Source organism: Pinus tabuliformis, chromosome 2_2, assembly GCF_031772625.1.
Source record: "Pinus tabuliformis cultivar Carrire ecotype Pingquan chromosome 2_2, CPIR1, whole genome shotgun sequence".
NCBI classification, from domain to species: Eukaryota; Viridiplantae; Streptophyta; class Pinopsida; order Pinales; family Pinaceae; genus Pinus; species Pinus tabuliformis.
This window is the reverse complement of record NC_142300.1, coordinates 76,664,534-76,688,958: the sequence shown is the minus strand read 5'-3', so window position 1 is coordinate 76,688,958 and position 24,425 is coordinate 76,664,534. Positions and strand designations below refer to the sequence as shown.

The 24,425-nt window shown below is 37.8% G+C and overlaps 1 pseudogene; it reads right to left on the bottom strand.

Annotated features, from left to right (window-relative positions):
• Positions 1–528: 528 nt before the first annotated feature.
• On the bottom strand, positions 529–22,707 carry LOC149191521 (uncharacterized; annotated as a pseudogene).
• Between the last annotated feature and the right edge of the window lie 1,718 nt (positions 22,708–24,425).

Below are 24,425 nucleotides of genomic sequence, written 5' to 3'. Positions count from 1 at the left end.
GTGGGTTGGTGGCACCCTACACTAGGGTGAATCTATAACTGGTTTATTTATCAATTTCATGGTGCATATTTTGTGGCCTACAATAACAATTCCTCTCTTAAACCTTGAAGTTTTTGGTTGGCCACCTTAGCAGAATGATGAGAAAAGGCTTGAGGCCTCATTGATCTATGTTCTAAAATATTATTAGGTATTGTTAGTCACTTGTTTTTTTTTCTATGTAATACTAAATCTATTAATGGAAACATAATGTACAGTGAGGCCCCAGCCTCTGCAGGTCTAGGACATCCATATGACCAGTTTAAACAACAAAACTAAAACGAGACTGCCCCGGGTGGGGAAACTAGTTCGAAGACGAGATAATGATAAGTATCTTCTGCCCACGCAGGTGTTACATCTCCAAAACTCAAAATTTACTATCATGGTGAATTTCAAAATTAATAGCCAAAATTAACCGCAGTAAAAAGATAAAAAAAAACTCAAAATACCAAGTTAGACACGTGACCTGTTTACATGTGAATGCTAGGAGTCTTAGGACGGTGGATTCTCTTCCACAATCGGACACCCATACTCGTCTGAATCAATATCCTCTGCTTGCCTACCACCCATAGTGTCGTGTGTCTCTCTGGTTTCCTCCTGAATGCCTTTGGCTTTGGTAATGGCCTTGCTACTCGACGCCTTCGATCTATTGGTGGTCGTCTGATTCTTAGCTTCCTGCTGATAGCTTGTGCTCAGCACCCTCTGAATAGTGTCGTGAGGTGGAAGAACCAAGTTCTTCACTAGGTTGTGGTCTAGTTCAATGCTCGTGCCAGCTTCCTCCCTGAATTCCACCGAGACGGTGGCAATGACTATAGGCGTGTCCAAGGAGCAAAGAAAACAAAATTGAGCGGACTGGGTGGCCTCATCAATCTGAAGAGTCTCATAGGGACGAGCTTGTTCTCTTCCATTATGGGTAGCCAGATGACTACCATGGAAGCGGGAAGAGGAAGGGCTAGGGGGCGAGGAGGCCGAAGGGGAAGTCGAAGCAGAGGGAAGTGGCGAAGGGGGTGGATGGCTCTTCCATAGCTACCACAACACTGCTTCTCATGTGGTGACGATGACGAGGCATATTGCTCTGAGTGGGGTGTTGTAGCGAAGAGTGAGCCAAGATGGCATGGAGTGGGGTGAGAGCAGTAGAGGTAATACTGTATATGACAAGGGGATTCAAATCATGGACAGAGGCAAGGGCCGAGGCATAAAATTGCAAGGTGCAGTGAATAGATTGGGAGAAGTCAATACCGTTTCCCAGGTCGACGCAGCAGAGAAGCCTACAATGCCTCCCTATAGTGGTGCGAGAGCTTGGCTCAGCTGCAACAAGGTGGCAAGAGCAATTCAGTGGTAGCATGGAGGTTTGCTGAGGGCTCAGAGCCATGATTTTAAGCTTACTGGGGAGGTCTCAATCTGCAAAGTGGATTAATGATGCCGATCGAGAGGCAGAGGCCTGCCTTGAATTCCTACAGGTGAGAGCACGGATGACCATGTGGCTCGGCCACCTGCCAGGCCGGTGTCATATTCGCATTAACTTCTCATCAACCACCCACATCAGGGGGTGCTGCATCATTTTGCACGAGTGCAATATATTCCTGTTGATGAATGGCATATTTTATAATATCGAGCGAATCTGTGTATAGAATTCGATCACTGGCCACCCCTAAATTTGCCAAGAGGTCAGCCACTTTGTTGTCGTCTCTCTTGATGTGTTTGAAGGTGATTGCTCTATTGGTTGCAAGCCATTGTTCAATGTGTTGTAAATGTGCTGCTAGTCTCCAGCTGCAGGACAACTTGTGTACTGGTGTTCCCTATATAATTTGATTGGCCATATTGATGAGAATTTGTGAGTCTCCTTCAATTGTTAAGGGAAAAAAGCCATGTTGTTGAGCAAGGTGAAGGCCTTGCCACAATCCTTCCAGTTCAGCTGAGTTGTTCGTGTCCCATCCTATTGTGCCTAGGAAGAGCAGCAAAGGTTTGCCATCGTGATCCCTAAAAATTCCTCCATGTCTGGCCTTGCCTGGATTGCCTTTAGAAGCGCCATCAAAGTTTAATTAGGTGATTCCTAGAGGCAAAGGGAGCCATTTACTGGAATATTGGTGAGGTGGGAGGGATCTACTGGGTTTCTCTTGAGTCTGGATGATCCTAAGGTTCCAACTCTTCCAAATGGTCCATTCTTGCGGATCGGTGGGAAAATCATCATCGCTCCAAGTTTGGAGCACTAGGGTTTCCTGAAGGTTGTTGTAGAGATTGCTCCAGATGATCTCTATGGGAGTGGTTTGATTCTTGAAGATATTCCAATTCCTTTCCTTCCATATTGTCCAGATGAGGAGGCCTAGAACAATTCTCCATAAGGAATTAAGCAAGGGGCTTTTGTACAGATTTTTAGCCTAGTTGCGGATGGTTTGGTAATGTCTTATTTAACTCTACCATCTTTTTGACATCTGAAATTTGTTTCTTCCCAAATTTTGTTTGCCAAATAACAGGAACCCATGAAATGCTGAATAGTTTCCTCCTGTAGCTTGCAGTCTGGGCACCTTAAGGGGCCATTGCAATTTTTTTTTTCCTTAAGTTGTCCAATGTGAGAATTCTTTTGTGACATAATAGCCATAGGAAAGTGGAGATCTTGGGCCATATTTTAGGAGACCAAACTTCGTCCCAGAGAGGGTCCTTGTTATTCTGAGTATTAATCAGAAGATTTTACGCCTCTTTTGTGGTGAAAGTCCCACGTGGTTTGTATCTTTTTCTTCAGAGAATTTGATTTTCCTATTGGTTAGTTTTGTGTCCAAATGCTTATACATTAGCATTGTACCGTGCCTAATGATATGCTCTGCTTTTTTCCATTGTCTATAACCATGATCGAGGCTGGGGGTCTAGTACTGATTGATCGTGTTCCATTGATGAGCATCCTCATCCTATATTTGTGGTGGTATGATTATGTTGTTGAGTCTAGGTCTTTGCTGCCAATAATCCATTGAGAAGCGGGCATTGTTGTCGTCTCTAATTTCCCAGAAGTTGTGCTAATGGATCATGTTTCTGTGCTATCTAGCTACATTCCAAATAAGGGAGCCCTTTTCCGTATCTATGAATCTATAAAGTCGTCAGTTGGTCTGTTGTTAGCATATTTGGCTTTCCATTGGATCACCCAGGGCATGTGCGGAGCTGAAAGCCACTTCCACCAGATTCATGTTCCCATGACTGCGTTATTGTGTTGAGGTTCTCTGAGACCAATTCACCCAAGGTTTTTTGGGAGGCAAACTATTGCCCATTTGACCAGTGCCCATTTGCGATTATGTCTAGAAGATCCCCATAAAAAGTTTCTTGGAAGATATTTGATTTTTTTGAGCACCCATTTAGGCGCTGCCAGAATAGAGAAGAGATAAAGAGGCATAGATTAAGTACAACTTTGATAAGAATTAGTTGACTTGCCATATTTAGGGCTCTAAAAGTCCAGGAGGTGAGGTGGGCTTCGAGTTTGTCTAAGAGTAGTTGCCAGGAGGTGTGCTTGAGATCAGAGTTAGTTAAGGGGGCACTGAGGTACTTGGAGGGGAGAGAGGCTACAAAGAATCCTAGAATGTGGGCTATAGAGATTTGAGGTATGGCAGGAGTGTGAAAAAAGAAGATTTGGGATTTAACGGTGTTGATGCTAGCTCCAGAGGCTGCTGAGAAATCGTCAAGGAGGGACTTGAATTTTCGAGCTTGTTGGACCGAAGGATGCCCAAATAACATGTTATCATCCACAAATTATTGGTGGGTAATGGCAGGGGAATTATGAAGGGATATGCCTCTAAGTTGATGCTCCTGGAGAGCATGCTTGATGATGCTTCCCAGCCCTTCAGCCATAAGAACAAAGAGAAAATGGGAGAGGGGATCTCCTTGACGGATTCCTCTTGTGAGTTGAAAGGGGGTGGAAGGAATGTCGTTGACCAGAATGGAGAAGAAAGAAGAGGAGATTAAGCTCATGACCCATCGAACCCAAGCATGTGACAAACCAAAGGTTGTCAGCATTTTTTGAATGTACATCCAACTCAACTTATGAAAATCTTTTGAGAGGTCGATTTTAAGAAGCATACTTGTTTATTGAGGTACTTGAGAGAGTGGATGATCTCATGGATGAGGATGATGTCGTATATGATTTGCCTTCCTTCCACATAGCCTGATTGTTCTAACGATATGAGCAAGGGTAGCAGCGGCTTCAAACGGGAAGCTATAACTTTAGATATGATTTTGTAGATGACATTGCAAAGGGCTATTGGCTTGAATTTGTCCGGAGTATTAGAATGCTCCTCTTTGGGGATGAGAGTGATGAATGTTGCATTTAAAGAGGGGAGCATCCAGTGGAGGGTTCTAGATTCTTCCACTACCTGCTAGACTTCATCTTTGATAACATCCTAGAATCTATGAAAGAAATTGGAGGTAAAATCGTCTGGTCCAGGAGCCTTTCCTTCCTTGAGCTATTTCATAGCTGATTCAAGCTCAAGTAAAGAGACATGGTGAAGGAGAAATTGATTGTGATCATCTGTTATCACTTTTGTAGAATCTTTTCAATTGATGGTCGTCTATTGATATCAGGTTCTTGATGGACTGTTTGAAGTGCATAAGGAGTTCTTTTTCAATATCCTCATGTTCTTCCAATCGGTCTCCCTGCTGATTTTGAATTTAGATGATGTTGTTATGCATTCACCTCTGGATGGACTGTGGGAGAATCTTTTCAATTGATGGTCGTCTATTGATATCAGGTTCTTGATGGATTGTTTTGAAGTGCATAAGGAGTTCTTTTTCAATATCCTCATGTTCTTCTAATCAGTCTCCCTACTGATTTTGAATTTGGGTGATGTTGTTATGCATTCACCTCTAGATGGTAGTACGGTGAAAAAATTTTGTATTCCTCTCGCCCCCCTTTAACCATATTATTTGAGATTTTTGTTTCCAGAGGTTTTCCTCTTGTTTTTCTCTTTCTGTAATCTGTGTCTGAAGGTTCTTTTCCTATTCTATGAGAGCTTCAGTCCTTCCTTCAGTTATGATGATTTGCTGGATTTTCTCCATTTTCTAAGCAAGGCCATTTTGAGCTTGGAAAATGTTTCCAAAGGTGGCTTGGTTCCACTGTTTGATATGCGCTTTGAGGAATGTAAGCTTTTGCTAGAATTGAAACATTTTGGAGCCTGCTGGGGGACAAAAACTTTTCCATGCATTCTGAACTAGATCGTTGAAATTTGGATGTGTCAACTAGAAAGATTCAAAGTGAAAGGGTCTTCGAGTGGAATTTCTGGGTCTTTGCCATTGAAGCGATATGGGCCAATGGTCTGATCCTGAAAGTGGAAAAATTGAGGCTAAAAGGTCTCCTGTGATGAAACCAGCTCAAGAAAAGATAGAAAAGATAGATCACCGCCTTAGAATTCAGCCTCTTCGAGGGGGCAACCTCCTTTACATTACATGAATGAACAATTATTGGATGATACAAATGAAAAGACCTCCTTTCTATATATAGGAGTCTAAGGGGTCATAACATAATTAGAGCCGACATAAAAATAATAATGTAAGGGCACAATAATAACAATAGTGGGCTTCTATGGGGCACAATAGTAACAATATGGGCACTACATGGGTACATCAATATAATAAGTGGGTTGTACTAATAACAATAAGGGGTTACACTAGTAGTATAGGGGCCTAACATGCCCCTCTCCTTCAAAAAGCGTTGTCCTCAACGCTTGAGTAGTTCTTGATGCTTCTGTATAAAATTCTTCTCCTCCCATGTGGAATCTTCAGTGGGTAAGTTCTTCCACTTGATGAGATACTCTAAAATTGATTGATTTCGTAGCTGTCGGGTTCTTTTTTCTATGACTGCTCCAGGTTCCAATATGATTTTATGTTCCTCTTCAATTTCTGGTAATATTGTTTGAATTGGGATCTTTTGCAACTTTTGAATAAGTGGCCATACTTCTTCGTCCTTCTTCCATTCATCGCTTGCTTCGTTTATCCAATCTAGTTGGATAATAGAAATAGCACAAAACAATGCTTCCACATCCTCATCCTTGAAGAGTCTTCCCATTCGGTAAGGTTGCCATTTTTTAAGTGCATGTAGTATTACCAACATTTCCTTCTCATAAATAGCTTTCTTGAGATGTAGTAGTAAAAATACCCAATCACCTACATCAAAACATTTTTCACTACGATGTTGATCTACCTGTTGTTTCATTTGATTTTGCACCGAAGTGGCATTATCCTTTAAAATTTGGAGAACTTGTTGTTGATGCTCGATGTGATCTTTCACTACTTGAACCTTTTTCTTCTTGATATGTCCTTCTATCTCTAGAGTTTGAGGAGTGGTAATTTCTTCCAATCCTTTACAAGATATGGTTGGATTCATTTCTTGATGCTCGATGTGATATTTCACTTCTTGAACATTTTTCTTCTTGATATGTGCTTCTATCTTAATAGTTTGAGGAGTGGTAATTTCGACCAATGAATTACAAGATATGATTGGATTAATTTCTTCTTTCTCGATGTGATCTTTCACATCTTGCACCTTTTTCTTCTTGATATGTCCTTCTATCTTGAGAGTTTTAGGAGTGGTAATTCTTGCCAATGCTTTACAAGATATGGTCTGATTCATTTCTTCTTTCTCTGGGGTGGGGTCTTGGCGTATATCTTCTTCTTTTGATATTTCTTGATCCTTTTCTTCCTCCTCTTCATATTCGATGTAAAATAATTTCTTCTCAGCACACTTATGACCTTTAGTGCATTTGTTATCACAATTAAAACAAAGCCCTTTTTCTCTTTTTTCTTCCAATTGTTGTGGTGTAACCCTTGTAGGTTGTGGAACGCTAGGAGAAACAACACTTCCATCTTTATAGTTGTGAGGGGTATGCTTCCTGGTTTCCATAATTTTGGTTTCCACTATGTCACAAAGCCCTTTTACTCTTTCCAATTGTTGTGTTGTTGCTCTAAAGAAGGTTTTTCTCTTTGTATCCTCATAATGTGCTATCATTTCCTCCGTGAAAATTGACCACTTAACAAGTTGTTTACAAGAACAAAGCCCTTTGTACCATAAAAATTGATCTGGTTCTAAATATGAAGATGCAATACATACCTTTTGTAACAATTGTACACCATGTAGATCAAAATATTGTTCCATTTGAAGTATCCAATTTACCAGATCCTTGCCATCAAACATCCTCATCTTGCTTTTTCTTGATTTTAGGAGCTCGATCTTGAAACGACTGTAACTCTGTACTTTCGAATCTTTAAGTTCTAAAATTGTGATCTGTAGTAGCCCTCTGTGTCCTCTTTCCAATATCACAAGTCTAACCCAAATTTGATTCTCCAAGGAAGAGTTATGTGAAATCTCCCACAATGACTTGATTATAGACTAGTTCAGTAGAGCGAACTTGTATGACGTGCCATGACTCACTGTTGAGACCTTTGGATCTGAAAAATGCATACAAGAAACTGTAGTCCATCCTCTTTCTGTACCTTCTTACGAAATTTCAATCCGATCCCTAGAGAGAAAGTTATGACGATTTTCCCCAGGTCACCTGTTTTGAATGTAATTCACGAGTCTACAAAAAGACCAACTTCCTCAGATCATATCTCCGTAAATATCACGTGAAAAGCTCTGAAATTCAGACACAAGGTTCAACACAATTTCTTCTCAAATGGGTTTTTTTTTCGACTTCTGAAACGTCACAGAAAAAAAATTATAGCGAAAATGCCAAGATGACATGTTTGGAGCAGCGAAACCCTAGAATCCAAAGCTCTGATACCAAATGTTATGAAACCAGCTCAAGAAAAGATAGAAAAGATAGATCAACGCCTTAGAATTCAACCTCTTCGAGGGGGAAACCTCCTTTACATTACATGAATGAACAATTATTGGATGATACAAATGAAAAGACCTCCTTTCTATATATAGGAGTCTAAGGGGTCATAACATAATTAGAGCCGACATAACAATAATAATGTAAGGGCACAATAATAACAATTGTGGGCCTCTATGGGGCACAATAGTAACAATATGGGCACTACATGGGTACATCAATATAATAAGTGGGTTGTACTAATAACAATAAGGGGTTACACTAGTAGTATAGGGGCCTAACATCTCCTCCCATGTGGATAGCATTATCTGAAATCAAAAATCTGTCTAGCCATGAAGCGATCTGTTGGGGACTAGATCTTTTGTTATTCCAGGTATAAATTCCATTGTTGGAAGGCAAGTCAATTAGCCAGTTGCTTTGAATTAACTCCTTGAAGTGCTCACTTTCATTGTCTAGTCTGATTCGGCCTCCTCTTTTTTCCTCTAATTTAGTGATCATATTGAAGTTGCCCCCTGTTATCTAGAGTGGATGAATCCGTGTGGCATTGAGCAGCGTGAGCATGTCCAGAATTATTGATTTGTCCACAACAACTTGTGGAAAATAAACATTGGTGAGGTGACCATGCACATTGGTCCCTATGATATGGAAGGTAGCTTGTATGAAGTGATCGTTTGCATGGAAATCCGTGAGCGTAATGGCTTGTGCATTCCATGCTATTGCTAATCCTCCCGAGGCTCCTATAGCGTCCACTGCAATTGTGTGGCTACCTGGCCAAGCTTTTGAAAGAATGGTACTAAGAAAAGTATTGTTACATTTTGTTTCTTGCATGAAGAAGATATGAGGTTTCTCCTTCTGTATCATGTTTTTTATCATTCTGTATTTCCCAAGGCCGTTTAGCCCTCTTAAATTCCATGATGTGAGCTTCATGGTTCAGGACTGGGGAGCGGCCTGTAGTACTTTGTCAGTTTAGAATATCTACCAGATTCTACCAACATTTCCCCAATGAAGATGGTTTTTTACAGATCTGTCTTTCTCCCTCTTTTCTTGGTGTCCTTGGGCAGGTTCTTTCCATCCCACTGACTTCCTAGTTGAATTCCTAAAGATCGTTACTGATGTGCTTTGGATAGGATGACCTCTAGACTTTCTAGCTGTCTTGCCAGAATTTTATCAAATTCTTTCTTCTTTCATGCTTGCTCAAGGCCAAAAATGTCCAAGTCTCCTGAGTCGATACTTTCAGGATCTTCTCCCATCTGCGTAGGTTCACTTCTCTCTGCCAGAATGTCATCTGCAAGCTTGGGATCAACTAAAAAGGTATCAATGTCCATACCGTTGGGTTTCCAGGCCTACTCTTTAATGGAAGAGGAGATGGGGGGAACTTGGGTTCGCTTGGGGATTTGGGCAAGAGTGGAGTCAGAATGAGGGATGACGGAGGACATTTTGGGAAGCTCAGAAGAGTGCATGGAGGGTTCAGAGACCAAAGAGGCAGGCTGAGCTAGAATATCGAAGTTGTTGCTAGTAGAGGGATTAAAATTGCTGGCCGGGGGATTTTTGGGTTGTGAAGCAGGCTTTCTATGGTTCCTTTTTCGAGAGTTCACTTTTGTAAAGCCATCTAGATCAATATGCCCTGAGGAGGCATTAGAAGAGGGCTTTGCATTAAGCGGGCAATCATGGAATAGATGTCCATGCGCATGACATTTTCTACACCTAAAGGGGACATGTTCATAATCTATTGTCTGAATCCACTCAAAATCATCATGAAATAGACTTACCGAGTCCGGAAGAGCTTTGTTCAGTTGCATGTAGACACAGATGCAAGCATAGGAAGTATACCTTCTGAGTTTTGTTTCTTCTGCAATTTTTATAAACTCTCCCAGGCCGTTTCCAATATCTCTTAATGACTCTTCATCCCAATACTCCAGTGGCAGGGAGTATAACCAGATCCAGACTGGTGCCGAGCTCAGATCTTCTTTGTCTGGGTTGAATCTTTCGATCCAATCATGTAGATACAAACCTGCAGCGTTGAAGAAATAAGGGCCGTCGTCGATGACCCTGTTTCGATCTTCGATACAGTTGAATATCGCTATAAAGAACCCCTTTGGTCCTAGCTGCAGATTGATGTGCCCTTTTGGTTTCCATTTGGCTGCTATCCATCCCTGTAAGGCTTTCTCTGTTGGCCAAAACCCAATAAATTTTCCAATGAGTGCATGATCTTTCATGAACTGGATTTAGGTGTTGATTCGTTGACTGGGAAATTCAATCTTTGGTCGTTCTGCTGCTACAGGTTTGCAGGTTGCAGAGATTACTTTGGGTATTTCATCTTCTCTTGCAGAGTTTTTCTACCTGTCTTGGGGTATATCTTCTGTTTCCTATGGTCCACTCTGTATATCAGGCTTGTTCTTATTTGTCTGTGTCTCCGATGCAGAGGCCTTGTCAAATCTGTTCTTGGCCAGAAGTGTAGGGTTCACCATGGGGGAGGCCCAGAGACCTCCCCCGACAGGTTTGCAATTGAGGTTGTACTAATAACTGGCGTGTGTAGTCATCAGAAGTTTCAGAGTCGATGATTCAAGGGCGCAGTGCTTAGAGCAAAGCTCTGTTGCAGAGTCTAGAAAACCCCTAGATCGCTATGTTAAAGCAGCCTCGAGAGAATCCCCTATTTACTTAAAATATTCAAAGCATGATCATCCAAAGATTTTTGAATATGCATGCCTTTACCCATGATGATCATTGTTAGTCATTTGTTACTACACTTAGATGAACTAAATTGGAAGTTTGAGATGATCATCTTGGTGATTATGGGGTGGGGTCGGGCAAGAAAAAATGATGTTTTTCACCAAGTATTTCTCATGAAGAAAGCAAGGCATATTTGTTGGCATTATGATATAGGTGTTGTCCTTGGTGGCAACTCACTCAGATTAAAGATCACAGTACAACAGGTTAACAACAAAGAATTTCATATCAGACTACACATAATGAAGAAAGAGAGGTATATGGAGGTTCACCTTGACCAAGTTGTGTATACACCAAGTTCACTGACCACAAGTAGCATATTTGTACACACACACTCTCACAGAAGGAAAAGCGCGTATACCTTGGAAAACTAAGTTTTTGGTCGGAGGTATTTGGTCCATGGTATTGGTCCAAGGTATCTAGTCTGAGGTATTGACCCTAGGTATTTGGTCCATGGTATTTTGATCCATGGTATTGGTCCAAGGTATCTGGTACGAGGTATTGACCCTAGGTATTTGGTCTAAGGTATTGGTCCTAAGTGGTTTTGGTCCATGGTATTGAGAAAGGCCTAAAACTATAAAAGGAGGAGAAGATCATTAGGCCAAGTGTGCAAGTATCGAACATCTAATGAAGTGTAAGATCTAGTATGCAGGTTATTGGCTTATGGTGTTGTGCTTGATCTGAACCAAGGATGAACCTTAGCGATTGATGAAGGATAAGATCTAATGATGGATCGGGATCTTAAGGCCTGAAATGAATTAACATTATGTGGTTTGATCATGTATTGTCTAGATCTGATTACTGACGCATGTGTTATTTTGTAAATATTATGATCTGGGTATAACTGAAGTCTGGAATAGCTACAGAATTATGAATTAATATTAGCAGATTTTTACATTGGTTGGCTTTGAGAAATGCGCATATACACACAGGTTCGACATATGGAAGTAGTGTATACCTTATAAAGTATGTTTTAGTTGTTTCTATTTGTTGTTCCAGAGTTCTAGGTTCTGGTTGTTGTATTCTGGTGACAGTATTCTGAATAATCAGATTGATTGTGATTTAACGATGGGTTGTCAAAGTGATTGATTGATTCAGTTGTGGTTGATTCAAAAAGTGATGATTAAGTCTCAGTAATTGATTGATGCAAATGTATTTGATGATTGAATTGCAGTTATGATGTTGTTGATAGATCTAGTATGAAAATTTATGAAACGTGGTCCTTGGAGGAAGAAAGAAGGTCGTAGCCTTCTGTAGGTCACCGCCTACATACTAGTAAACATATTGGCTAGTAAAATAGTTAGGGGGTTGTAGCTCCCTTACACTAGAAGCTGGAGAACGAGAGAAGGTTGTAACCTTCCGCAGGTAGAAGCCTGCGTACTGGTATAGGTCTGCACCAGTACAAGATTGTAAACAGATTTTCTTATTATTAAAAGAAGACAGAGACAACAGCAGCAGGTGGTTTTCACCCACATTGGCTTTCCACCTTATATCTTGGTGTTCATGTGTGTTGCTTATGTGTGATGCTTTATTATGCTTTTACTACACTGTCTAATAAATCTCTAATATACTGGTTAAAGTTCAAGGCATGATAAATTGGGTAAATCAAAAGTTCTCTGCATATGCGTTGGTTGCTTTAAGTACAGTTGCATATACACGCTAGTTCACTTAGTTGAAATAGCGTATAAAAATATGTTTGGGAAATTAAATTATTGATCTAATAATACTGATTCACCCCCCTCTTAGTATTATTTCCAACAATTGGTATCAGAGTAGGTCCTTAAGAAGAATCTTAATCGATTGAAAGGAGATCCATCATCATGAGTAATCAAGAAAGCGTGGGATCCATCAAACTGCCAATATTTGATGGGAGAAACTTTTTTTATTGGAAGATGAGAACCACATCCTATCTACAATCACTTGGAATGAATGTCTGGGAAATCGCAGAAGGAGGATATACATTTCCATCAGCAATTCCTATAGATACGACATGTAAAAAGCAATATGAAACGAATGCCAGGGCTGTCAATACATTGTTGGGAAGTCTGTCACAATCAGAGTTTGTCAAAGTTATGCAGCTCAAATCAACCAAAGAAATATGGGACAAAATCGTACTAAGCTACGAAGGAGACTCTTAGGTAAAACGTGCTAAACTGTAAATGCTCAGAATTCAATATGAAACTCTTAAGATGCACAATGATGAAAGTATAACGAGTTACTTCTTACATATAGATGAGGTTGTTAATTGCATGAAGAATCTGGGTGAGGAAATAAAGGAAGTTACCTAAGTTGAGAAAGTTTTAAGATCCTTGTCTGCTAAATTTGAATCAAAAGTATCTACCATAGAATAAAAATAGGATCTACAGACTATCACTATGACACAGCTTCGTGGAATCTTAACTGCATTTAAGATGAGAAAAGGAGGCTCATTAGATATGAGAGAAGCCGCATTTAAAGCTTCAGCAAAATGAAAGGAAGAACTTAATGAATCAAGACATATTTCAGAAGAAGAAAAAAAAGTAAACTTTGTCAAGAAGCTTCAACGGGTTCCGAAAGATTTAGAGGTAAAGTACCCTTCAAATGTTTTGCTTGTGGTAGAGTCGGTCATTATGCTACCAAATGTCCTCATAAAGATAAATATGATAAAGGGAATGAATCTGCAAAATGGAATAGAAAACAAAGTGTAAGTAAAAAGAGTTACTATACTCATGAAGATAGTGATGGTTTATCAAATAGTGATGAAGATGAAAATAGTAATGACTACAGAATTCTAATGGCTTATAACGATGATAATTTTTGGGATGCTTTAGAAGAATAGGACCTTCATGAAGAAATATCTAAACTCAAAATTGGTTTAGAAGAAAAGAATATGATTATAGATACCTTGACATACCAAATTGCTGAAAGAGAAAAACACAATGAAAAACTAGAATGTGAAATTACGGGTCTAAGAAAGGATCTTGAGAAAACAAAATATCTCAATCTTAGATTTGCTAAAGGATTAGAAACCTTAAATGAAATTATCAAGGTGCAAAGTTCTCCTCTGATAAAGATAGGTCTTGGATATACTGAAGAAGCATTTAAATCACAGAAGTCGTCAACCTCCACTAAAAGCTATCTTGCTGCAGCAAAGAATAGTGAACAGTATGACAATCGTCAGGAAAGGAATAAAGCAGATGACCAGGTAAATCAAGCTCAATTTGCTTCAAGGATGAACAGAAGCAACAAACAACCTCAGGTAAATCATACTCAATTTGCTTCAAAGATGAATATCAATAGAAACTACAATCACCGGGTCAATAGATTTGATAATCGAAGGAACTTCTTTAATGGTCAATGTTTCTCATGTCATAATTTTGGACACAAAGCTGCTCAATGTGTTTCTTAAAAAACCATCATGATTAGAGAAGCACGAAATCAAAGGTGACAGGTATCAAGAAAAGTTCCTATAATAACTTTTCTCTTCTTGAAAATGAAATAGAATGCGCAATCTATAACAACTTTGTCCATGAAGAATCTGAATGAAGGAGAAAATTTCGGCAAACATCTCAAAAGGAGCAAACTCCATTAAATCCTAAGATATGGAGAAGGAAATAACCTCAAACAGAAAGACGTGGTATAGCCTTATATGCAGAAGGACAAGAAAATCAATGGTACATCGACAGTGGATGCTCAAAACACATGACAGGTGACAAAGAAAAACTTCACTCATATAATGCCTTAGAAAAGGAAAATAATGTCTCATTTGGAAATGACACTCCTGTTGTCATAAAAGGTAAAGGCTCTGTTTTCTTGAAAGAAAAGGTTAAAGCTGGGAATGTTATGTATGTAGACGGTCTAAAGCATAGCCTATTGAGTGTCAGTCAAATGTGTGATCAAGGAAATGAAGTGGTATTTCGATCAAACATATGTGTTGTTCGTGAGCTTGATACAGGAGAAACCGTGATCAAAGGTACAAGAACTCCAAACGACTTATACATACTCAAGGGAGGACAACAACAGTGATATCTAAGCAAAAATGATGAAATTTGGCTATGGCATAGAAGATTGGGACATCTAAGCTTTTCTCAAATAAGAAAAGCATGCAGATTCCAGGTTGTTCGTGATCTTCTAGATATCAAAATTCTTGAAAATACAATATGCAAACCATGTCATTTCGGTAAGCAAACTAGATCTCACTTCATTGAAAAAGAAGGGTTAGCTAGTAAGCCTCTTGAACTTGTTCATATTGATTTATGTGGACCATCAAGGAAAAAGTCACCTCGTGGAGAAGAATACTTTATTTTGTTCATTGATGATTTTTCCAGAATGTGTTGGATAGGTCTTCTAAATCATAAATATGAAGCATTTGAAAAGTTCAAAGCCTTCAAAGCTTTGGTTGAAAATGAATCAGATCGCAAAATCAAATGCCTTAGATCTGATCGAGGAGGGGAATTTACCTCAGATGAATTATTTGACTTTTGTGAACAACATGGAATAAAAAGGTAGTTCTCCACCGCAAGGACTCTTCCGCAAAATGGAGTGGTAGAAAGAATGAACAAAACTGTTCAAAAAATGGCTCGAGCTATCCTAGATGCATCTGGAACTCCTACAACCTTCTGGGGTGAAGCTGCATTTGCTACTGTAACTATTCTCAACCAAGCAAATGTTCGGGTAAACAACACTCAAACTCCACATGAACTTTGGTATGGTAAGACTCCTATGGTAAAATACTTTAAAGTTTTTGGAAGCAAATGTTATATCAAAAGGACTGATGAAAAACTTGGTAAGTTTGAGCCCAGAGCAGATGAAGGTATTCTTCTTGGTTACTCTTCCCAAAGTAAAGGATATAAATGTTATAATAAAAGACTTGGGAAAATTGTTGAAAGTATTGATGTTGTAGTTAAGAAAGCATGCAAAAATCCAAAACAGATAAAAACCGAAGATTATGACAATGAAGAAGATGGGGATTATTTTCCCACATCAAATCACAATGATTTTGAAGAAGAAGCCAATGAAGCACCAGAAGAAGAGATAATGGTAGAAGAAAAGACTCCATCCAAGTATGTTCAGAAAAAGCATCCAGAAACTCAAATTTTAGGGGAAGAAGAGGCAGGCATATAGACAAGAAGGACAATTACAGAAACCTAAAGCTATCTAGCATTACTATCCTCCACCGAACCTCAAAACGTAAATGAAGCATACAAAGATGAATGTTGGGTCAAGGCCATGAATGAAGAACTTGAGCAAATTGAAAAGAATAATACTTGGGAATTAGTTCCTAGACCTCACCATAAAAATATCATAGGAACTAAATGGATATTCAAAAACAAGCTGAATGAAAATGGAGAAGTTATTAGAAACAAGGCTAGACTTGTTTGTAAAGGGTATGCTCAACAAGAAGTTATAGATTTTGAAGAAACTTTTGCACCTCTTGCTAGACTTGAAGCCACAAGGATGTTTCTTGCTCTTTCTAGCTTTCAGAAATTCAAAGTATACCAAATGGATGTAAAATTTGCTTTCCTTAATGGAGATTTAGAAGAACAAGTCTATATTGAACAACTAGAAGGATTCATTCTCGAAAATGATGCAAAACTTGTATGCAAACTCAAAAAGTCTCTCTGTGGTCTAAAACAGGCTCCAAGGGCCTAGTATTACCGCCTTGACAAATATCTACACCAACAGGGTTTTTCAAAAGTGTCAGCAGCTAGCAATCTATATACAAAGATTGACACTAATAAATTGCTAATAATTGTTGTTTATGTTGATGATATCATTTTTGGTAGCAATGAAGAATCCATGAGTAAGAATTTTGCTTCAGTAATGTAGCAAGAATTTGAAATGTCCTTACTTGGTGAACTTACCTATTTTCTTGGTCTACAATTTCAACAAAATAAAGATGGTATTTTTCTTTCACAAACCAAATATCTCAAACAGATCTTGAAAAAGTACGACATGGAAGATTCTAAACCTATATGTACCCCAATGGTAACAGGATGTAGTCTCAGCTCAAATGATGAATCGGCAGCAGTACATCAACCAACTTACAGATCCATGATTGGCAGTTTGCTTTATCTAACAGGTACCCAACCTAACATCATGCATGCAGTAGGAATAGTTGGAAGATTCCAAGCAAATCCAAAGGAATCACACCTTCAAGCGGTCAAAAGGATTTTCAAATATCTTCAAGGAACACAGAACCTTGGTTTATGGTATCCTAGAGATATAGATCTTACTCTTCATGCATGTACAGATGTAGATTGGGCAGGAAGTGTTGATGAAAAAAAAAGCACTAGTGGCGGTGCATTCTATATGGGTTCTAGGTTAATGTATTGGTTCAGTAAGAAACAAAGTTCAATGGCGTTATCTACAGCTGAAGCAAAATATGTGGCTATTGCATCTTGCTGCACACAACTACTTTGGATGATGCAAACGTTGCAAGACATTTAGATCACATGCACTCCACCCATGTCCATTCTATGTGATAATACAAGTGCCATCAGTATTTCAAACAATCCAATCATGCACTCCAAGACCAAGCACATACCCATCAAATACCATATTCTACGAGAAAAAGTGCTTGAACAAAAGGTCAAATTGGAATATGTTCCCTCCAAAGAATAGGTTGCTGATATATTCACTAAACCATTGCCCAGAGAGACATTTGAATATCTCAGACAAAATCTGGGAGTTGTTGCTACATCATCCTGCTGTTAAATCAAACCTTTCAGAGAAAGGTGATTATACGTGTGTTTCCTAAAGTGAAGTCGCTTACAAATGCGGGTTTCTATGAGTCAAGGAGCGTATATGTTTTTCAAGCAATCAAAACAGTGTGGTAGGCTCTGATATGGATGCTCTGACTGATATTGGTGATATGCTCTTTTCATTAATTTTATCTGACTAAGAAATATACCTTGATCTTTGACCTGTTAACAATGCACAGGTAGCATCGGTTTAGGGGGAGCATTAGCCTTCACATACATTCAGCATTGTTGGCATTATGGTTGCTGAGTCAAGCTATGGCTTTAGATATCTATACCATTGGCTGGTCAAGTCATGTAAAAGCCTAGGGTGTGATATGTATTCTCATACATTTGAATGGGTCCTCTTAGACAAGTGATGTAATTTATATCCCCACTTTACATGGGATGGATGATGTAATATTTCTTGTTTTTGTCATGTATAAACAATTGGTATATCCCCACTTGGTTGGGTGGATGAGTCAAATTTGGTATATCCCCACTTGGTTGGGAGATGGATGTATGTATGAGCCATTGGTGATAGGAAGTTCATTGGTGATGTATTATAGAGTCATGTTATTCTTTTAAAAAAAATCTTTTTGCATATTTTTCCTGTTCTCACGAGGAGCATGGACTCAATCATGGGAGCTCAATCAATATATTTCAGCATACCATAGAATTCAGCATGTACTTGAGGGATGCATGATCATTTGCCCTTGATGTCAAAGGGGGAGAGTGACTTGGTGTTGTTGTTGCCATCAAGTCCAAAGGGGGAGATTGTTGGAATTATGATACAGGTGTTGTCCTTGATGGCAACTCACTCAGATGAAAGATCACAGTATAGCAGGTTAACAACAAAGAATTACAGATCAGACTACACAGAATGAAGAAAGAGAGGTATACACGGGTTCACTTTGACCAAGCTGCGTATACACACAGGTTCACTGACCACAAGTAGCATATACGTACACATGCACTTTCATAGAAGGAAAAGCGCGTATACCTTGGAAAACTAAGTTTTTGGTCCGAGGTATTTGGTCCATGGTATTTTGATCCATGGTATTGGTCCAAGGTATTTGGTCCGAGGTATTGACCCTAGGTATTTGGTCCAAGGTATTGGTCATAAGTGGTTTTGGTCCATGGTATTGAGAAAGGCCTAAAACTATAAAAGGAGGAGAAGATCATTAGGCCATGTGTGCAAGTATCGAATATCTGATGAAGTGTGAGATCTAGTATGCAGGTTATTAGTTTATGGTGTTATGCTTGATCTGAAACAAAGATGAACCTTAGCGATTGATGAAGGATAAGATCTAATGATGGATCGAGATATTAAGGCTTGAAATGAATTATCATTATGTGGTTTGATCATGTATAGTCTAGATCTGATTACTGATGCATGTGTTATTCTGTAAATATTATGATCTGGGTATAACTGAAGTTTGGAATAGCTGCAGAATTATGAATTAATATTAGCAGATGTATACGCTGTTTGGCTTTGAGAAAAACACGTATACACGCAGGTTCAAGACATGGAAATAGAATATACCTTATAAAGTATGTTTCAATTGTTTCTGTTTGCTGTTTAAGAGTTTTGGGTTCTGGTTACTGTATTCTGGTAACAGTATTTTGAATAATCAGATTGATTGTGATTTAATGATGGGTTGTCAAAGTGACTGATTGATTTGGTTGTGGTTGATTCAGAAAGTGATGATTGAGTCTCAGTGATTGATTGATGCAAATGTATTTGATGATTGAATTGCAGTTATGATGTTGTTGATGGATCTAGTCTAAACATTTATGAAACATGGTCCTTGTAGGAAGAAAGAAGGTCATAGCCTTCTGTAGGTCGCTGCCTACATACTAGTAAACATATCGGCCGGTACAAGAGTTAGGGTGTTGTAACTCCCTTCTAGTAGAAGCCGGAGAATGAGAGAAGGTCGTAACCTTCTGCAGGTAGAAGCCTACATACTGGTATAAGGCTGCACTAGTACAAGATTGTAAATAGATTTTCTTATTATTAAAAGAAGACAGAGATGAGAGCAACAGGTGGTTTTCACCCACATTGGGTTTCCACCTTATATATTTGTGTTCATGTGTGTTGCTTATGTGTGATGCTTTATTCTTCTTTTACTACATTGTCTAATAAATCTCTGATATACTAGTTAAAGTTCAATGCATGATAAATTAGGTAAATAAAAAGTTCTCTGTATATACACTAGTTGCTTTAAGTACAGTCGCATATACATGCTAGTTCACTTAGCTGAAATAACGTATGAAAATATGTTTTAGAAATTAAATTATTGATCTAATAATATTGATTCACCCCCCTCTTAGTAATATTTCCAACAATATTTAGTCACAATATTGGAATAAAGCAAAGAGCTAACTCTCCCAGTATTGATACAAGTAGTAGTAACCACCTCTAATCTCATAGCTAAAGGAGCACCTATAAATGATATATATCTCGGTTAGGTTTTTATATGTGACAAATATGGAAATTGTTGCTTAGCTATGGGATGCTGTGGTCGCGCTCTCTCCTCAATATGTGGCAACCCACCTAAAACTGACCTAGATACCTCTATGAATATTGAGGAAGATAGAGGATGCAAATATTATTAATTTTATCATCAACAAATCATGAATTGTGATTAATAATAGATAGAGAAAAATTTACTTTAATTTATTTATTTTGAAACTTAAATAGGTGTATCTAGTGACTGGCCAAGCAACCTGAAAATTTTCCAGTGAAAAACTCTCAATTGGGTCTTTCCAAAAGTTCCCAACAATAGCTCTCAACTAGGATTTCCCATTAGGTTAGTCTAGTTCCAAGGTGTGACATGGCCTATGCAAGGAAATAAAAAAAAAAACAACAACAACAAAACAAAAAAACAAAAAAAACATCTCCCACAAAGAGGTCAAGTTATTTTCTAGAGACTTGCTTCCATCTCTTTTATTCTCTTTTGAATTGAGACAATGGGTGTTAGAGATTGATCCTAAGCTGTTGGTCAAACAAGTTGAAAATTGTCTAGTGAAACACTCTTAGTTGGGCCTTTCCAAAAGTTTCCCAACAATAGCTCTCAACTAGGCTTAATTTGCAACATAGGTTCTATGAAATCAAAGTTACAAAGTTAATTTTGGGTGGTTAGGTTTAGTCATGGTTCGAGTAAAACTATTAATGAAATTTGAAAGGATAAACATAGAGGTTAAAAATATAACATGATATATTTGTGTGTCATTGTCCAAACTTATTTTTTCATCAGGTGAAGAATGAATTTCACCATTTTTAGTTCCAACATTTTCCCTTTTTTTCCGATCACAACTTATATGCTCTAAAATACAACACAAGTTCTATGGAATCAAATTCACAAGGATAATTTTGGGTGGTTAGGTTTAGTCACCGTTCGAGTGAAATTATAATGAACTCTGCAAGGATAAATAAATGTCCAAAACTAGGAAAATAAATGCTAAAAACAAGAAAAGCTTTGTAAGAAATTCCTTTTCCTTTCAAAAATAAATTGACTGTGGACGCTTTATGGAAAGCAGTGAAGTAAAGATGCCGTCAATGCCAATATTGTAAAAAGAATCGATATAACAATAAAGAATATAATTTGATAGTTTTGGAAACCCTTATGAAGCACCATTTCTTATTTGTGATTTTGTATTTTGAAAAACTTTCGATAAGTTCTAACCTGACTATATACCAAAAAATTATAGTCCAGCCTATTAATGAGTTATTTGTGTTCTGTAGTTTCTGTATTTATGACACCATAAAACACCCCTTGATTGAGGTATGTATCCCTTTGTCCCCAAGCCTTGCAAGTAAAATATTTGTTGTGTAAATCATGCACTTTGCTGAGATCATAAAAGGAACTTTCTTACTTCAGATATGGGAGCGTGTCTGTCCTAAAATTATGAGTAATAATATTGTACCCTTCCTCAATTTCAGTGTTAGGAGTTCCATATTCTCCCATGGTACCCAGTTTAACCAAATGAAATTCTAGGCTGAATTTTTAGATTGCAAAAAGCACATTCATGGTTCCAAACATATTTTTATTCTGAGTATACATTGCTCTTCCTCTGTGTATGATTGAATAAGGAGCATATCTATATTCTCCAAAGTGTATGACTACTTCAGGTTCAAAGGACTTGAAAGCCTCTGCAAGGAAATCAAAATTAGAAACATCTCCCACAAAGAGGTAAAACTGTGTGCCAAAGAATTTCTTCCATTTCTTTATTCTCTTCTGAATCGAGAAACTGGTTGTTAGAGATTGATCCCAAGCTTCTATTCAAACAGCTTGCAGACAAGGCTATCAACAATGGAAACTTGATATCCTCTATTGGGTAGATGTAAACCTCTTGCCCATCAATAATAACCATCCCCTCCTATAAACATTAATTTCTTCCCTTTACCTCTCTCTTCCATGGCAGGGATGTTGTTTTCACTTTTTTATCCTTCACAACAATAGCCCTTGGGAAAAATCTGGCAACATTTCTTCTACTACATTGTCTTTTAAACAAAGATAAAGATAAAAACTTACTACATCCAAGCAAGGCCTCTTGTATCCAAAACGAAATAGAACTCTGCCATCTTTTAAAGGAAATTGCACTAGTAGGCATCAAGATTTCGCTAGTAGCATCTAGATGAGGATTAATCCAAGCCATTGAATCCAAACAAGAAGAAGTCGACAATGTCTATCACACGGGTTCACAATTGAAAGCTAGCGTACCTAACCTAATATAGAAATGGTATGTCAGCCCAAAATTCATCCCACATGTGAGAATTACTACATATAAAAAATATATTCATAGCCATTTTACACACAATATCTACATGACAGAGGCATCTCTCTCAGTTCTTCCATCATATAATTATTTATCTTTAGTGCCTTCGTGTTTCCCATTGTTTCATTCATGTCCTTGATGCCTTTTAGGGCCGCTTCATGCTCATCCTTTTGTTTTTTCATGGAACTACACAATCCATTTAACTATTGTGTGTTAGGGATCCAAAGAACAATATATAATATTAGATAACATCTAAAGCGAAGTTCATTCAATGTTTTTTAGAAAATAAATTGAATGCTAAAGATGTTTAGTATAGTCATATCACTAAGAAAGAGACTTAATTTCAGAACTTTTGAATTCATTTTTTGAAACTCATAGACATTATGTTTATGATAAATATTTTACAGAGACAAAGGTTTAATAAACAAGAATGAAGAGTTCATTATCTACATGTGAAGGAACAAGGGTGGAAACGGAAGAAATTATTTCAAGTATGACGCTTGGGCATTTTTTGGAAGCTCCACTGATACAAACTGCATATCCCTTATGCCCTCATGTCCATTGTACTATAAAACCTCCTTATTGTACAATAAACATTGCTTCGATTCCCCTTCAATAGCCAACAAACTTGCCATAGCGTATATCATGTGTCCATATTTGTTTTATAGTCAATTTATGTTTAGAAATTAGATAAGTAGAAGTTCCTGTAGGTCGTTGTCCTTATCTCAGTATACCCTTGATGAGATTTGATCTTTGGCTTGTGGCTAAATGAATGAGTAATTTTGAGGCTCTAAATATATGGAAAAAATATTTTGTACCTAATTTATCCTATTTGACAACCCAATCCCAACGACTCAACCAACATCATACCCATTTCCCTTTGGTGCTTCCATTTGAAGTAAGTTGAATATTGATTCAACCATTGAATTATTACATAGGTTGATTTCAAACATACATGTTGAACCTTTGTTATCTACATAGGAATTTTCTAATGCAACTTTTGTGCGCTAGGAATATCAATTGATTTATTTAGCATGTTGGTGGTCAAGTGCAATGTAAAAATGCATTTACATAGTTGTGGGGTTAAAAATTTATTTTTTATTATTAGTTTTCTAGATGAATATTGAAACATAAATTGAAATAAACTCTGAGAATATGTCCAGCTACAAAGTCAATGTAAAAATTCATCATAACTGTATATGCTATTATTAAACTGATGTCTTAGAGGAATATATAGGCATAAATAAGACACCATAAAGGTGACCTTCCTTGTTTATAAATGTGAATTTGGTCACAATTTCCTATATGGACCCTTGGAATTTAGCAAGTGACCTTCAACCAAGTGTATTATATAAATATCCAAATCTTTTGGAACTTTTACTGATAACTGTTTCCGGTGTTATGATCCAGTCTCTTGCTTCATATTAGGAGTTGTAATGCGAAAATGTTTGGGAGAGCATTATCGAGAAGAGTATCCAACCAAAAAAAATTACATACTTTGGATACTTGTTGAACTATCTGTTGTAGCCAGTGATATTCCATAAATTATTAGGACAACCTATGCCTTCAATATGTTATTTTGTCATATTGTTGCAATCTATTTTAGGATGGTTTTCTTATGGGAACAAACTGGAACTTTTGGAACTTGTCATTCCCCTTTTTAAAAGTCATGCAAAGCTAGCAAGGAAAAATGTTCATGGAATTCCATAATCATATGCTGAAATATGCCATAACATCATCTATGATATTAGAAAAGATATCTCCAATTTAACAAGATTTTGAGATTAGCCTCTACAGATTCTACTTGGCTATTTGAATCGACATAGTTTGGCATTTCTTTATTAATCCTAACAAGTATTATTTTCTTGGTCCTTGCTTCTAGGTGGCCTCCTTCTTGGCCAAAACTTGATTTGGGATTGTCATAGCCCAAGTTCCCCTTAACTATCAAACGATTCTACTTTTTCCCTATGTAAATTCAATCTGGGAGTGGGTCTCAACCCGTGTGCTCAACCTCTACTTGGATGTGTAACCCACATGATTATTTCTTGTTAGAAAATTTCACCAGTGTTAATTGAATTTTTTAAGTGGTTTATAGTTTTCTTAATTTATTGGACTCATGTACATTGTCCACCCAATTAACATTTCATTTATTTCTTTCCACACTCATTGGACTTAAGCCACATGTTTATAAAATACATAAAGGAAACTTTAATTTTGCATATTTTGAATTTTTTACTTGCATATATGCAACTTTTTGTCACAGATGTGAAGTAGATTATAATAGATTTATGAAATCTAAGCTCTGATTTAGCATTCTAATGCTTGAATATGCAGTTTACTTTTGTTTTCATGC